The sequence below is a fragment of the Euphorbia lathyris genome, chromosome 3, assembly GCF_963576675.1.
Source record: "Euphorbia lathyris chromosome 3, ddEupLath1.1, whole genome shotgun sequence".
Lineage (NCBI taxonomy): Eukaryota > Viridiplantae > Streptophyta > Magnoliopsida > Malpighiales > Euphorbiaceae > Euphorbia > Euphorbia lathyris.
Window position 1 is genome coordinate 100,042,563 of NC_088912.1, and position 15,439 is coordinate 100,058,001.

General features: G+C 37.8%; 1 pseudogene; it reads right to left on the reverse strand.

The window, feature by feature from the left end:
- Positions 1-819: 819 nt before the first annotated feature.
- LOC136223702 (uncharacterized) lies at positions 820-13,265 on the reverse strand (annotated as a pseudogene).
- Between the last annotated feature and the right edge of the window lie 2,174 nt (positions 13,266-15,439).

The following is a 15,439-nucleotide window of genomic DNA, read 5'->3' on the forward strand; positions in this document are numbered from 1 at the left end:
TTCAGGTCGTTAAAGATGGTTTTAATAGCATTAATCCAAAAAGTCCTTGTTTTATTAAAAGTACGAAAACTCAATTCTCGTTTTGACAAAAAGTAAACCACAGTCCTTTATCTAAAAATGAGAGAAACCACATGGGTTTTATTTGAAATTTATTCAAGATTTAATTAATCAAATAGAGAGGAAACAATTCAAAACAATGCAACTGCAAGGGCAAACCGATAATGATCTAGGCCATAGGAGAATATAATTTTAGGCAAGTGTGCCCCTTATCTAAGGGATGAAGAGGTGTATTTGGGAAAAATGTTGATATGCTAAGAAATATTCTGTAGCAGGATAACGAAATTTATGGTCAACTACAGTTTTCTTAAGCAAACAAACCTGTAGCAGAAAAGGTAACAGGAGAATTTCTCTTACATAAATTATGTTCTATCAGAGAACCCTCCAACATAAAGTCATCTACAGATTGTTGTAAAAGACATTTCTTACAGACATTTTGCTTCTAAAAATATGCAGGAATTCTCTAACATAATAACCTATTAATATCGCTGAGATTTTAATCCCTCTTTTGCGTAAAATGTATTAATAAAAGTAATTTTGGATTGAAGAGAACTCTACATATCTTTCCAAATCATAAACCATTATGAAGCTTCTTCCATTTGGCATGTACTAGAAAGCCAACATTTTTTCCAAAACTAAAAGAACTACGTAGTCATCATGATGTATGGTGAAATCGACTGGGGATTTTAATCTTAAATCCACAAAGAATGCAATCTTGTCAAGCTATACTTGAAGGTTGAGTTAACCCAAAGGATAGAAATCCAAGCTCTCAAGGAGGCTATAAATTTAATTCATCAAAAGTTAAGAACATTACAAAAATTGGGAGTTTAAATACTCTCCCTCAAATCAAAGAGAAAGACCCAAAAGCCTATGAATAGGGTTTTGGTTAACACTTGGCTAAGAGAGTAAAATAGGGAAAATGGTAGTTTAGTAAATAAGTCACAATGGCAGTACAGTAAATAGGGTGTTACAGAAATGGTCCCCCAAGGTGAGAACTTGGAGGAGAAGTAGTCTCCAGGTCATGATACGCCCCGCGTCTCGGATCTTACGCCTCGCGTGAAAATGCTCCTGGACTTTCGGAGGTCTCTCCAGACCATGACACGCCCCGCGTCTCTGAGTTTACGCCCCGCGTGAAAATGCTCCTGGACTTCAGGAGGCTGGCTCGAGTTCAGTACGTGAGGCGTCCTGCGGAATATGCCCCGCGTTAAAAAGCTCCTGACCTGGTGGATCGACGTCACGCGAGGCGTCCTGTGGATCACGCCCCGCGTCATGAGGCTCCTGGAACTGGAAGATCTGCGGAGTGGAATCTACGCGGGGCGCCCAAGGGTTGCGCCCTGCGTGTTTATCCTCCTGGAACTTTTCTTGCTTAATGTGACCAATCACGCCCCGCGTGGTAAGGGATGCGCCCCGCGTCACCAACTGACATGGCCTTTCATCCAAGACCACCATGCCCACGCCTTGCGTTAGGTTGGACACGCCCGCGTGTTCTCTCGTTCCTTGCTCTCTTTGAGTGGGTTCTCCCGGGTGGCTTCTCGTAGTTCCGGACTCGGGCTTAGGGATAAGATGCCCTCATCACATCATAAGAAAAAAGATTGTCCAAAAACTTCTAATAACAGCAAACCGAAACCACAAGTTATCCGTGTAAAACAAAGAAAACAGAGATAGCATCCTAATAGAATGACCAATTATCTCTGTGAAACAAGTAAAAGTTGAGGAATTAAAATGGCATACCAAGAATAAAAGTTAAATCCATAAATCACATTTCTACAAACTAGAAGTCATTCTCTTTTCAGAAGTGGCAGAAACCCAAAACCTGGAAGCCCCTAAAACAGCAGAACATGAGCTGCTAAATCTAAAATAGGATAAAATGAGATAACATAAACATATCTAAAGAAGAAACACCAAAGGAACAATATTACAACAAATAAAAATGTTATAACAATATTAACAAAAATTAACTAAGGTAATTAAAAAGATGGAAAAGATATTCATAAATAACTCTGCCTTTATAATCTCTATATTATTATTATTATTCAAAATTGACATATTTATATTTTATTAAATATAGAAAAAAGTGGTAATAGAAACAGAAGAAAAAAAAATGGAAAGGGAAAGGGAAACGAAACACGGAAACGCTAGTGACGAAGAGTTTCTATGCAACATAAATTATAACTTGTTTTTTTAAATATTTTCCCAACAACATAACTATTGGGTGCTTTGAAACTTACAGGGATCTGTAAGTGAAGTTCATTATTATTTGTTCAAAGGTTTAACAAATGAAAAAACAAATGATCTGTGTATATGACTAGAAATAGCAAGTATTCGTTACCTATTTCTTGCATCTAAAATAAATGCGGGAGACAATTGCCACGGCAGCCACAACAACACTGATTGACGTGATGACTGAAACACCAGTTTTCTCCAGTGGCATTTCCATAAGCTCGGTCAGATGCTTTTCCTGTTGAAAATGGAGGACTAACTCTTGAGTTTTGTGTTTCTTATACACACAAACCTAATGGCCAAAGACATATTTATAATACTCCTAAATGAAAAAAATCATGTATTGCTTTTTTTTTTTCATATGATTCACTTTTAACCACACATTTAAACAACTAAATAATAACCATACATTTTACCTAAAAATCTAGTAAACTTTCTAGATTTTAATATTAGTCACAGAAAATCTAGATACTTTCGCTCACTTGAATTATCTACATTTTTCTTCTTCTTTTCTAAACATAAAAATAAACTCTTTCAAATTCTATCTTCAAAATTGGTAGTGTTATTAATTAATAGTGCCAGTAACAAACTACTTACCGGAGTATCTCAACACATGCACCAACTTTTCTCTTACAATGGAAATTGCAATAACACATCTATCTAATAGTTTAATTAAGGATCTATAAAGACATACCAATTTCATAATATTCCCAACTTATTACTTAAAAGAAAAAACTCAGAAAGCAATTGTTCACCAACCTCAACAGGCTGTTTCCAGCGCTTCTTAATTCCCTCCAAATGCCCCTTCCCAACAACTGCAACCACTGAACTATGTTCACTAGCAAATTTCAGTAGATTGAAAGACATGAGCCTACAAGTGAGATAAACACCAAATGAATAATGGAGTTTGAAATGGGTTTAGCAGGATTGTTGCAGTTACAAAGTTGCAAACTACAGCAAAAAATATGATTTGCAATTTTGAGTGGGTACAGCCCCCATTTGGCATATCACCAGAAAACCCCTGTGTATGTTTCATACAATGAAGTATCATGCGTAATAACACCATTTTCATTGATTTAACTACCACAAGTAATCTGGAAGAGAACAAGCTCCTTAACAGACATAAAAATATAGAGGTTTTTTTTTTATCAAATGTCATTATGACTTGCATGCTATAAACTTATGTAGGATTGGACGGAAAGAGTACTCTCATAGCCTCCTGCTCAGTCATCATACCTCACTTGTCAGATCTAATTAAGAGAGATAGGAAGTTACACAGCTATGTTTGAACTAAACACAAATCACAAATGAAAGAAATACGCAAAGCACACACTATAATTAATGGCAAAACAAAAAGTTATATTTGAACTAAACACTAATAACAAATGAAAATGTTGGCAATGCAATACTGACTGAAACTCCTTTTTGCACTTGTTCAAAACATCCTTTTTGTTTGGCTGAAAATTGGCAAAGAAAATTGGTTTCAACTAAAGTTAAGCAACAATATGGAATTTATACTCATACTAACAAGCATAATAGGTAATACAGCAAGCAATAAGAAAGTTCACCATTTTGCTAAGGTCGTCGGGGCTTGGTTGAAGAACCAAGCGCAAAAGGAAACAGTAGAAGAACTTTATCTTATGCCAAAGAGGCATTCTCGCCCATGTCCTCCAAAGTGTAACCTATTTCAGTCAACACCAATTAAATTTTTTTTTATTAAATTAATCAAATTCATAAAAATGTGAGAACTAGAGTTAAAACGATTTATCTATCACATCTTTGTGAAAAGTTCCAGCACTATAGCTGCTACTAATAAATGGTGAAAGAAACTCATAGATGGAGGGTAGATTAAGACAGTATTATACTTTTCTTATTTCCATCCCAACTTTTCATGTTTTTCTTCAACTCAAATCTATTCAGGATATTAGTGGGATATTAGTGATTGTTGCTTCCGCAGAGTATTTAACCAATTTTTCCATTACAATCTCGTGATGAATCTTCATGGAGGTTGTATTCAGTTCTCTCTCAAAGAGATGGAACATGGATGCAATGAGTTAAGCTGATAAAAGTGTTTAGGTGTTCATGATCGGATTGCTTCATTTTGAGTAAACTTGAGCTAAAACTGCACTTTCATAGAGCTCAAACTTCACAGTTGAAACAAATTTCTTCAAGCAAAGATTGACAAACTTAATGACGCCTGAACCTTTTTGATAACAACTTAAAAATCTTGACAATTTATCTAATGTATAGAAGAAGGCAGTTCTAGCTAAAAATCAACAATAGCATCTTACTGCTTGATGCCGATCACCTAAGAAAACTTCGCCACCATATGCACTTGCTTCTTCAACAGCCACACGAAATTCAGAACGATTAACCCCAACCTGATACTATAAATGTCAAATATCATGCAGCAGATACTTTCAGAATATATCAAATGTATTAAATGCTAGTTTCATTGACGAATATAAACAATGATTCTACAGAGTAAGAAAAAACTGAAATGGCAATAAAGATAATCATGCGTGCCTTGGCTTGGCACCAGACAAGAAGTATTCCAAATAGGTTAAGATGCTTCTTCTTCCAACTCTCAATCATGTCTCCCATAGTCGGCACCTTCTCAATTAAAATTGCAAGTATAAGAAAGTGAAAACCTGAAAGTAAAAGTTAAAAAATATCTTGATTGTTTTTTGATGTTTCGCTAGACATAAAAGGTGAGTTGCAGTACAATGATTAAATGACTACATTTAGTAAAGACACCAAGCCATCTTTGGCTTCTAAGAAAACCCTAATAAAAAACATACAGCATTACTTGACAGAGGAAGTGAGTGTAAAAGTTCTTCAAAAATTTATGCATGTTAGTACAGAAACAAACAAAAAAGTAAGAAATAATACAGACCTCTAAATTATGAGAAGTAAGTACATCCGTCCGCCCACAACATAACTCAAGAAAGACAACCTATAGCCAATAGACAGTAAGAATTGAAAAAGTTGTTTACATGAGATAAGTAGAAAGAAAATACTTAGTAGGTAGCTACCTCACAAATATCCCATCCACTAAATCAATTATACAGAGGGTCAAAATGAAATCACCTGAGGTTTCAAGAATTGTATTACAGCTTTAACTTCTTTACATGATTCCTGCAATAGGTTTCAAGAATTGTATTAGATTATACCAAATTAACCAGACTATAAGTATTGGGAATTTAACAATCATTTCTTGGATTACTTCAGTCTATAAGAAGAGGGATTGCACACATATTGAAATTATAACTTCAGTCCAGAAAAGTTCTATTTTGTAATTTCAAAATTGGAATTGACATAAAGACAATCAACACATACATAAAGCGTCAAAATACAAAGACATAAAGACCAATTTACTCAGCATTCAAATCCGAATTAAACAAAGACATAAAGACCAATTCACCTGCGAGCAATGTTCGGTGCCAATCAAATACACGTCGCACGACCCACACTCAACAGTTGACTCGCATGTCAGAACCACCACGTTTCTAGAAAGTTCCTCCGGTAGCTCCCTCCTTTCCGGCTCACCACCACTAACTGCAACTTCGCCGTGTTCCTCTCTCACCTCAGCAGTGAGATCAACAATGCTCTCACTTAAACTGTTGTGCGGAATTAATGAAAGATAAAATAATAAACAATCGAAAAACACAGATTTACGTGGTTCACCAACGCTGTGTTGGCTAGTCCACGGGCAGAAGGAGAATAGTATTATTTAGGAGGCAAAAATCAGATTACAATGATTAGGTTACATAATAGGTTATTTATAATACCCAATCTAACCTAATCCCACTAGGAACCATGATCCCAATTCAACTAGGAACCCATGATCCCAATCCAACTAGGAACCCATGATCCTAATCCAACTAGGAATCCGAAACCCAATCCTACTCCGAATAGGAAACAGGATATACTGATTCAAGGCATTACGATAAATCTCCACCTTGACTTGAATCCTCCTGAAAACATAACAGATGCACCCATGATAGTGCCAGATGAACAGACTTCTCCCTTTGCCTCAGATTCGCCCCCCACAGGGCAACTAATAATCTCTGACGTTTAGCAAGTCCAAACAGTGTTGAAACTTGCTCTGTGGAACAGGCTTGGTAAACATGTCAGCCGGATTGTCAGCAGTGCCTACCTTCTTCACCTTGACCCTTTTCTCACTTCTCAGAAAATGATACCTCACGTCTATATGCTTAGTCCTCTCATGATGAACCTGATCCTTGGCTAAACAGATTGCACTCAAGCTGTCACAATACACTGTAGCCTGATCATGATGTAAACCAAGATCACTAACCAGTCCTTTAAGCCAAATCCCCTCCTTAGCAGCTTCAGTCAGTGCCATATACTCTGCTTCTGTAGTAGACAAAGTCACTGTAGACTGCAAATTAGCTTTCCAACTGACAACTGAACCGCCAAGAGTGAAAACATAACCAGTCATAGATCTTCTAGTATCAACATCTCCAGCATAATCAGAGTCTGAAAAACCTATCACCAAACACTCTGTATCACCTCCATAAATGAGACCAACGTCATATGTACCTTTTAGGTACCGAAAGATCCTCTTCACAGCTTGCCAATGCTCCTTGCCAGATTCACCCATAAACCTGCTAACAACACTAATAGACTGTGCAAGATCAGGTCTAGTGCAGACCATTGCATACATCAAGCTTCCTACTGCACTAGCATAGGGAACTCGAGACATGTACTCCTTCTCTTCAGCAGACTTAGGTGCAGAAGCAATAGACAGATGTGCACTTGCAGCACTAGGAGTATTTATGGGCTTTGCGGTAGACATGTCAAATCTTGACAAGATCTTTTGAATATAGCCCTTCTGTGACAGAAAAAGTTTCCTTTTGCTTCTGTCCCTGTAAATCTCTATTCCCAGAATTTTCCGAGCTGCACCTAAATCCTTCATCTCGAACTCTGCGCTGAGAAGACCCTTCAACTTCTGAATGTCGTTCTTCTTCCTTACAGCTATCAACATGTCATCTACATATAACACCAGATAGATAAAAGACTCATCTTCTAGTTTATTGTAATAGACACAACAATCATATGGGCTCCTGGTGTAGCTGATAGGGGTCAAAAACCCCTATCTTTGGGTACGGTTTTAGGACGGTTTTTAGAGTAATTTGGTTAATAAGCGAGCAATTCTCGCATTTAAATGCTTTTGTGTGAGTTAGTTAGAAATTGGGAACGTTCTATTTACTTTTCGTCGTTTAGGCTCGTTTTGTGATCAATATAGGCAAATACGGCCGAAATAACATGCATATTAGAATTCCGTATCTTTTGAAGCTAATTGGTCCGTCAAAAGTCGCACCAAACGAAGCGTTTGCTCAAAATAAGCGATTGACGGATCAATTTGGCTTTTGGACTAATGTTTCCTGGAGTTTTTATGCGTGTGCAGGTGTAAGTTCGGACGAAAAAGGGTATAGAAGTCATCCGGCACGGATCGAGCGCGTTTCGGGCGAAAACGCTCGGCAAGCAGGACCCCCCGGCAGCTGCTCGGCGAATTGAGCATCGGCACGCAGCCCGGGCAGCAGCCCAGGCACCGCCCAGGCAGCGCCCAGGCACTGCCCAGGCAGCGCCCAGGCACTGCCCAGGCAGTGTGCCTGCTCGTCGAGCAGGCACCCAGGGGCCTGCTCGTCGAGCAGGAAGTGCCTGCTCGCCGAGCAGGCACCCAGGCGCCTGCTCGCCGAGCAGGGGCTGCTCGTCGCAATTCTGCTCGGCGAGCAGCCTTTCCTGCTCGGCGAGCAGCCTTTCCTGCTCGGCGAGCAGACCTGCGGGAATTGGTCAAAAAGACCAATTCCGCCCCCACGAAGCCACGTTCGGCCCCACGTCTTCCTACACCAACAAGGACACGAAATTAGGTCAAAACGAGACCCGAGACGCGTCTATAAATAGGAATTTCCAATTGTAAATTAGATATCTTTCATTTTTGTAAATTATTCAAGCTTTCCCCTTGTAATTCCTCTCCATCTTCTCCATCTTCCTCAAACCTCCATTGAAGCTCCTTCAAAGCTTTCTACCGAGGAATTATCAAGGTTCGTCCTGAAGATCAAGTCGCCGGCTGTAGAGTAAACAGGTTCCCTGAAAGGGATTTTTGTATCTTCTTTCATCTTTCTATGTTTGTACTCTTTGATACAGTTGCCGAACTTGTCTTATTGTATCTTGTGACAATCATCTCGCCTTTAATAATAATTTAGCTCTTGTTTTGTTCTATGTTTATTGTCTAATTCTTGTCTTACGCTTTATTCAATTGGTTTAACTCATTCAAAAGCCCCAAAATCTAGTAGGCACATATTGCGAGCTGAATCTGACCTAGTCAGAGCCTAGGAGATTGACGATCTCTTAGTTGATTAAGCGCCAATTTACTGAGCCTTAGACCTAGTTTCGGCCTTAGGGAATCACGCGCTAGGAACCTCAGGAGGGTAAGTAGGGTTAATCGCCTTGAATACAAGTGACTTGAATTAGGTTTTACTCAATAGACTTGATAATCTATCTTAATTATTATCGATCATTCCATGTTCCTTCGAATAGTTTCATTAATGAAAGATCAATTAGGGGTAGAGTAATTTAGTTAGGGTTAGAATAACTTAGTTAGAATTAGATAACTTAGTTAGAATTAGATAATTTAGCTAGGATTAGCACAATTCGACCTAGGAGTAGATTAATTTAACAAAACCAAAACTCAAAACCCCCTAAGCCTAGATAACATCCGAGACTTAGTAATTCGGTACTTGCAGAAATAAATCCTATGGACGATAACCTGGACTTAAACCAGAAATTTATTACTTGATAACGACGGGGTACACTTATCCCTCAGATCGGGTTCTTCACGGAATCCGCATCAGTAGCCCAGCTGCATCATGTAGCTATCAAACCTCTTATACCACTGCCTGGGAGACTGCTTAAGTCCATACAAGGACTTCTTCAACTTGCAAACATAATTCTCCTTCCCAGGAATCTGGAAACCATCTGGTTGGGTCATGTAGATTTCTTCCTCCAAACTCCATGCAGAAAGGCTGTCTTTACATCAAGTTGCTCAAGCTCCAAATCCTGATGTGTAACTATAGCTAGCAACACTCTAATGGAAGTGTGTCTGACTACTGGTGAGAATATCTCATTATAATTCACTCCTTCTCTTTGATTGAAACCTCTAGCAACAACTCTAGCCTTATATTTGTCTCCCTCTGCAGGTGATATCCCTTTCTTTATCTTGAGAACCCACTTGCAAGTAATAATCTTTCTCCCTGGAGGTGGTATGACTAAATCCCATGTTTGATTCTTATGAAGGGACTCCATCAGCAGCAAGCCATTTCTTAGAATCGGCGCCTGAAACAGCTTCTTGGTAAGTTGATGGTTCACGAGTGTCCACCTCTTCAGCAACCTGTAGTGCATAGCCCACCATGTCCTCATACCTCTTAGGTGGCCTAACTCCAACCCTCCTTGGTCGATCTTGAGCTAAGCTACGATGTGTAGCTTCAAATGGTTGAGAAACTGATGGTGTAGACTCTGGTAGCTCTACTTCCGCTTTTAACTCTTGTTCCTTCAAGCCACTCTCACTCTGTATGACTTGAAACTCCACCTGTTTATCAATGGTATGAGTTTCTGTTGCAGTTATAGGCTTCACAATGGGTCTAAGCACAGATTTTTCGTCAAAGACTACATTTCTGCTCAAAATGACCCTTTTCTCTGATGGAGACCAGATCCTGAAGCCTTTAACTCCATCTCCATAGCCTACGAACACTCCCTTCTTGGCTCTTGGTTCTAGCTTACCCTCATTAACATGATAGTAAGTTGTGCATCCAAAAGCTTTCAAATTTGAGTAATCAGCAACCTTTCCTGACCACATTTCTGTAGGCATCTTGAGTTGTATGCCGGTGTGTGGTCCGCGGTTAATCAGATAACATGTTGTGTTCACCGCTTCAGCCCAGAATCTTCTTTCTAACCCAGCATTAGAGAGCATGCACCTCACCCTCTCTAGTAATGTCTGGTTCATTCGTTCAGCTACACCATTTTGTTGTGGTGTATTCCTGACTGTGTGATGTCGAGCAATCCCTTCATCCTTACAGAACTGATCAAACTCAGACGAACAGAATTCCAGACTATTATCAGTTCGTAGCCACTTTATCTTCTTTCCTGTTTGGTTTTCCACCAATGCTTTCCACTGCGTGAAATTCTTGAAAGCTTCACTTTTATGCTTCATCATGATGACCCAGGTCATCCTTGAATAATCATCAATCAGAGACATAAAATATTTGTGACCTCCCAAAGACTCAACTCGAGATGGACCCCAACAATCAGAGTGGATGTAATCAAGTGTGTCTTTTGTTATGTGAATAGCTTTGGGAAACTTGCTGCGATGTAGTTTCCCAAAGACACAGTGCTCACAAAGCTCCAGACTCTTGACCTTATGACCACCAAGAAGATCATCCTTTGATAGAATCTGCATCCCTCTTTCGCCCATATGACTAAGTCTCATATGCCATATCTTTGTCATATCCTCCTGGTCAATCTCTGACGATGCAGCATTTGCTGAACCTGTAACAGTGGAACCTTGTAAGAAATACAAAGTACCATGCTTCACACCTTTCAGAATCACATCAGAACCTTTATAGACATGTAGAACTCCATCTTTTCCTGACCAACTGAGACCCCTGCTGTTTAACAGACTCAGAGATATCAGATTCTTCGTCATCAATGGAACATGCCTAACTTCGTTCAACGTGCAGAACTTACCATCATGTGTCCTCAACTTGACCGAGCCTATTCCAACTGCTTTGCAGACATGACTATTAGCCATTGAAATGCTACCTCCATCTACCTGCTTATAAGTTGAAAACCACTCTCTCCTTGGACAAATATGATAAGATGCTCCAGAATCAAGAACCCACACATCAGAGTGATGAGTGTGTCCATCAGCAACTAGAGAAATATCATTTTCAGAGCTGCTGTCGCCATCTGCAACAGCAGCAGAACCTGGTTGATTTTCTGATTTCTTCTTCTTCTTTGGACAATCAGTTTTCCAATGTCCTTTTCTCCTTACAGTAATTACAAGTGTCGTCTGGCTTAGGACCCTTTGAGAACGACTTCTTAGACTTCTTTCCACCGTTTCCCTTTCCCTTACTGCCGCTGGCAAACAGTCTAGAGGCCTAATTATCTGCACCTGTATTGCTCGCCTTATGGCGCAACTCCCTGCTATGAAGAGATGACCTAACTTCTTCCAAAGTCACAGAATCTTTACCAACAATAAATGATTGAACAAAATTCTCATATGAAAGCGGTAAAGACACCAACAAAATCAAAGCAGCATCTTCATCTTCAATTTTCACATCAATATTACGTAATTCTAATAATAATGTGTTCAATTGATCTAAATGATCCCTGAGTTGCGTACCTTCCTACATTCGCAGGCCAAACAGACGTTGTTTCAGAAGAAGTTTGTTCGTTAGAGATTTCGTCATGTATAAGCTCTCTAACTTCATCCACAGACCGGCAGCAGTCTCTTCGTCTGAGACCTTAGTGATGACATCATCTGCGAGGCACAACATAATTGTTGAATGTGCCTTTTCTTCCAGAATTGTCATCTCAGCAGTGACTTCTCCCATTGCCTTCTTCAACGGCGTCCATAGACCTTGTTTTTTTTTAACAAAGCCCGCATCTTGATCTGCCATAGACTGAAACTATTTCTCCCAGAATTTTCGATCTTCACGTTCATCGCAGACATCTTTCTCTCCAGAAAACAAAACCCCGATCGGAAACCAAAAGCTCTGATACCAGTTTGTTGTGAGGAATTAATGAAAGATAAAATAATAAACAATCGAAAAACACAGATTTACGTGGTTCACCAACATTGTGTTGTCTAGTCCACGAGCAGAAGGAGAATAGTATTATTAGGAGGCGAAAATCAGATTACAATGATTAGGTTACATAATGGGTTATTTATAATACCCAATCTAACCTAATCCCACTAGGAACCCATGATCCCAATTCAACTAGGAACCCATGATCCCAATCCAACTAGGAACCCATGATCCTAATCCAACTAGGAATCCGAAACCCAATCCTACTCCGAATAGGAAACAGGATATACTGATTCAAGGCATTACGACAAATCTCCATCTTGACTTGAATCCTCCTGAAAACATAACAGATGCACCCATGACAGTGCCAGATAAACAGACTTCTCCCTCTACCTCAGAATCACCCCCCACAGGGCAACTACTAATCTCTATTCCCAGAATTTTCGATCTTCACATTCATCGCATACATCTTTCTCTCCAGAAAACAAAACCCCGATCGGAAACCAAAAGCTCTGATACCAGTTTGTTGTGCGGAATTAATGAAATGTAAAATAATAAACAATCGAAAAACACAGATTTACGTGGTTCACCAACGTTGTGTTGGCTAGTCCACGGGCAGAAGGAGAATAGTATTATTTAGGAGGCAAAAATCAGATTACAATGATTAGGTTACATAATGGTTTATTTATAATACCCAATCTAACCTAATCCCACTAGGAACCCATGATCCCAATTCAACTAGGAACCCATGATCCCAATCCAACTAGGAACCCATGATCCTAATCCAACTAGGAATCTGAAACCCAATCCTACTCCGAATAGGAAACAGGATATACTGATTCAAGGCATTACGACATAAATGTTCCATATTCGGATTAGGATTTTCGATGTGAACAAATTCTTCGGAAACAGGAGGCGGATCCGATGACTCCTCCGGGTGATACGGGTCCATGGCCGGATTGTTAAGTTTGTGCCTAAGGGGATGACGGAATTGGTTGTAAATGAGCCGATTTCGAAGAAACTTGGAGATGAGAACGGAATGTCGTTGCAGGTGAGGGCCTTTTGAGGGTGGAAGGAACCAAATCCGATAGTGCCAGCTAAGAACCGATGTAACTCCGGCGAATTCAATCCGGTGACAAGGCTAGTTGACCGATACATATATCGGGCATGAATTTCATCAATGCAAAAGCCAAATGACACTGTCATAATAAATCCGGTGACAAGGCGAGTCGACCGATTCATAATGTTGGCCGGAGAATTTCAGAAACAAAACAACAATAAAAGAAAGATATTCAGAAAAGAATACTGATTAGAGCACTGCCCACTTCCAGCGCCATTCTATCAACAAACCCAGTCAAACTGCCGATCTATACTCTCTCTCTCTCTCTAGAAAGAAAATTCAAATTCGTTCTCAGTGTGTTTTTATAGCTTAATACATCATTAGTTACCTAAAATATCCATGTACTGTCATAAAATGTTCAGTTAGCTCGTTAAATTTGTATAACAAGTAGGATTAATTATAAAAAAGTACTCTGTGGTTTGGCCGATTTGCAATGTGGTACCTGTGATATTTTTTTTTACAAACACAACCCTATGGTTGCAAAATTTTACATGTTTTTTTACTTTGCCAAATTTGGCTGATAACGACCTCAAAATGAAAATTTTCAAGAATTAAACTTGTTTGGTATCATATTTACTATGAAACCATATTCTTAATTTTTCAAAATCATCATTTTTGGAGTTTTCTCTCTCTAAACATTATCTTTCTCTCTCATAAAAAAACAACACCTAAATGACCTCAAACCTAAAAAGTTGAAAAATTAAAGTTGTTTAAAATATTATTTAACTCTTGAAAATTCTCATTTCGAAGTTGTTATCGATCAAATTCTGATAAAGGAAACTCAAATGCAAAATTTTGCAAACCACAAGGTTGCGTTTGCACAAAAAAAAATACCACAGGTACCACATCACAAATCGACCAAACCACAAGGTACTTTTTGTAATTAACCCTAAAAAGTAATCAATTAATCATTCGATGGTAAAAAAAAAGTAAGTTAAATATGGAGTATCATGACCTTGGTCGTTTTACGTTTTTAAAATGTGCAACACATCTTCCGGGTTTAATTTACTTTTTTTTACAATCGAGTAATTAATTGAATTTAGACTGATATAATAATTTGTGTTATGAGACAATTTGTGTTATTATTGTCGATTTTTTATTCCATTTAGTGGAGTGTATTCTTGTTTTTCTATATACGATTACTATTAAATTTAGACTTACGGAGATTATTTTTCAACAATTGTAATCTCAATAATTATTGTATTATAATTGAAATTAGTTTTGAATTTATTTTTTTATTATTATTTTTTTGGATCAGAGGCTCTCTTAAATGGAAGACCCTAGACAGCCTCCTATGCAACCTCCGTCTAGAGTCGCCCCTAACTAGCACTACCTTCCAATGTTGGAAGCTAATTGTACCATTTATGATATTATGGATATAATTACGCTCGGCTAATAAAAATAATGATAATTGTGTAACTTATCCCTTAATTATGTGTACTAGAAAAGTACACCTAAATTATTTGTAGTAAATAAGAGGACTCAAGTTTTATTTGGTCTATGTGGTATCCAAAATTTTGTCATTTGTCTTTTCTGGTTTCATTTGGTAACATTTTCCCCTGAGGTATTCCAATAGGTGAAATTTGACTTATTTTGGATAAAAAATAATTATGTGATTTGTTAAATTTTATGCATGACAATTTTTAACACGTAGTATGTACCTGTACCAATTGTTTTAATTTTTTATTGCATATAAATTTAATATGCGGATAATTAAGAAAATAATTTTTTTATGATATTTATCTAAATATAAAGTTTATTTTTAAAAAATAATTAAAATAATATATCACGTATCAAAAATTCTATAATGTATGAAAAATTAACAAATCAGTTAAATTTTAATCCAAAATTGGTTAAATGTCACCTATTTATCATGGAAAAACTTATCAGATTTAAATGAAATGAAACATAACTGTCGTAAGAAGTAGGGTGTTCATGGATAATCCAATGATTATTGGATCAAAAAAACCAATCAAATCCAATAAATAAAAGAATCCAGGGTCAAATACAGGAATATCATAATTAAGTACAAAATTACAACTAAATCATGTCACTAAATTTAATTCTTAATATGTCATTATTCTCTATATATTATGATTTTACACTATAATTTAAAAATTATAAACTTCAATTCATAAATCATAAATCCTAGAAAATATATTGTAGACTTCTAATTTATTAAATTCCAATCCTTAAAATATTTTAAAAGTAC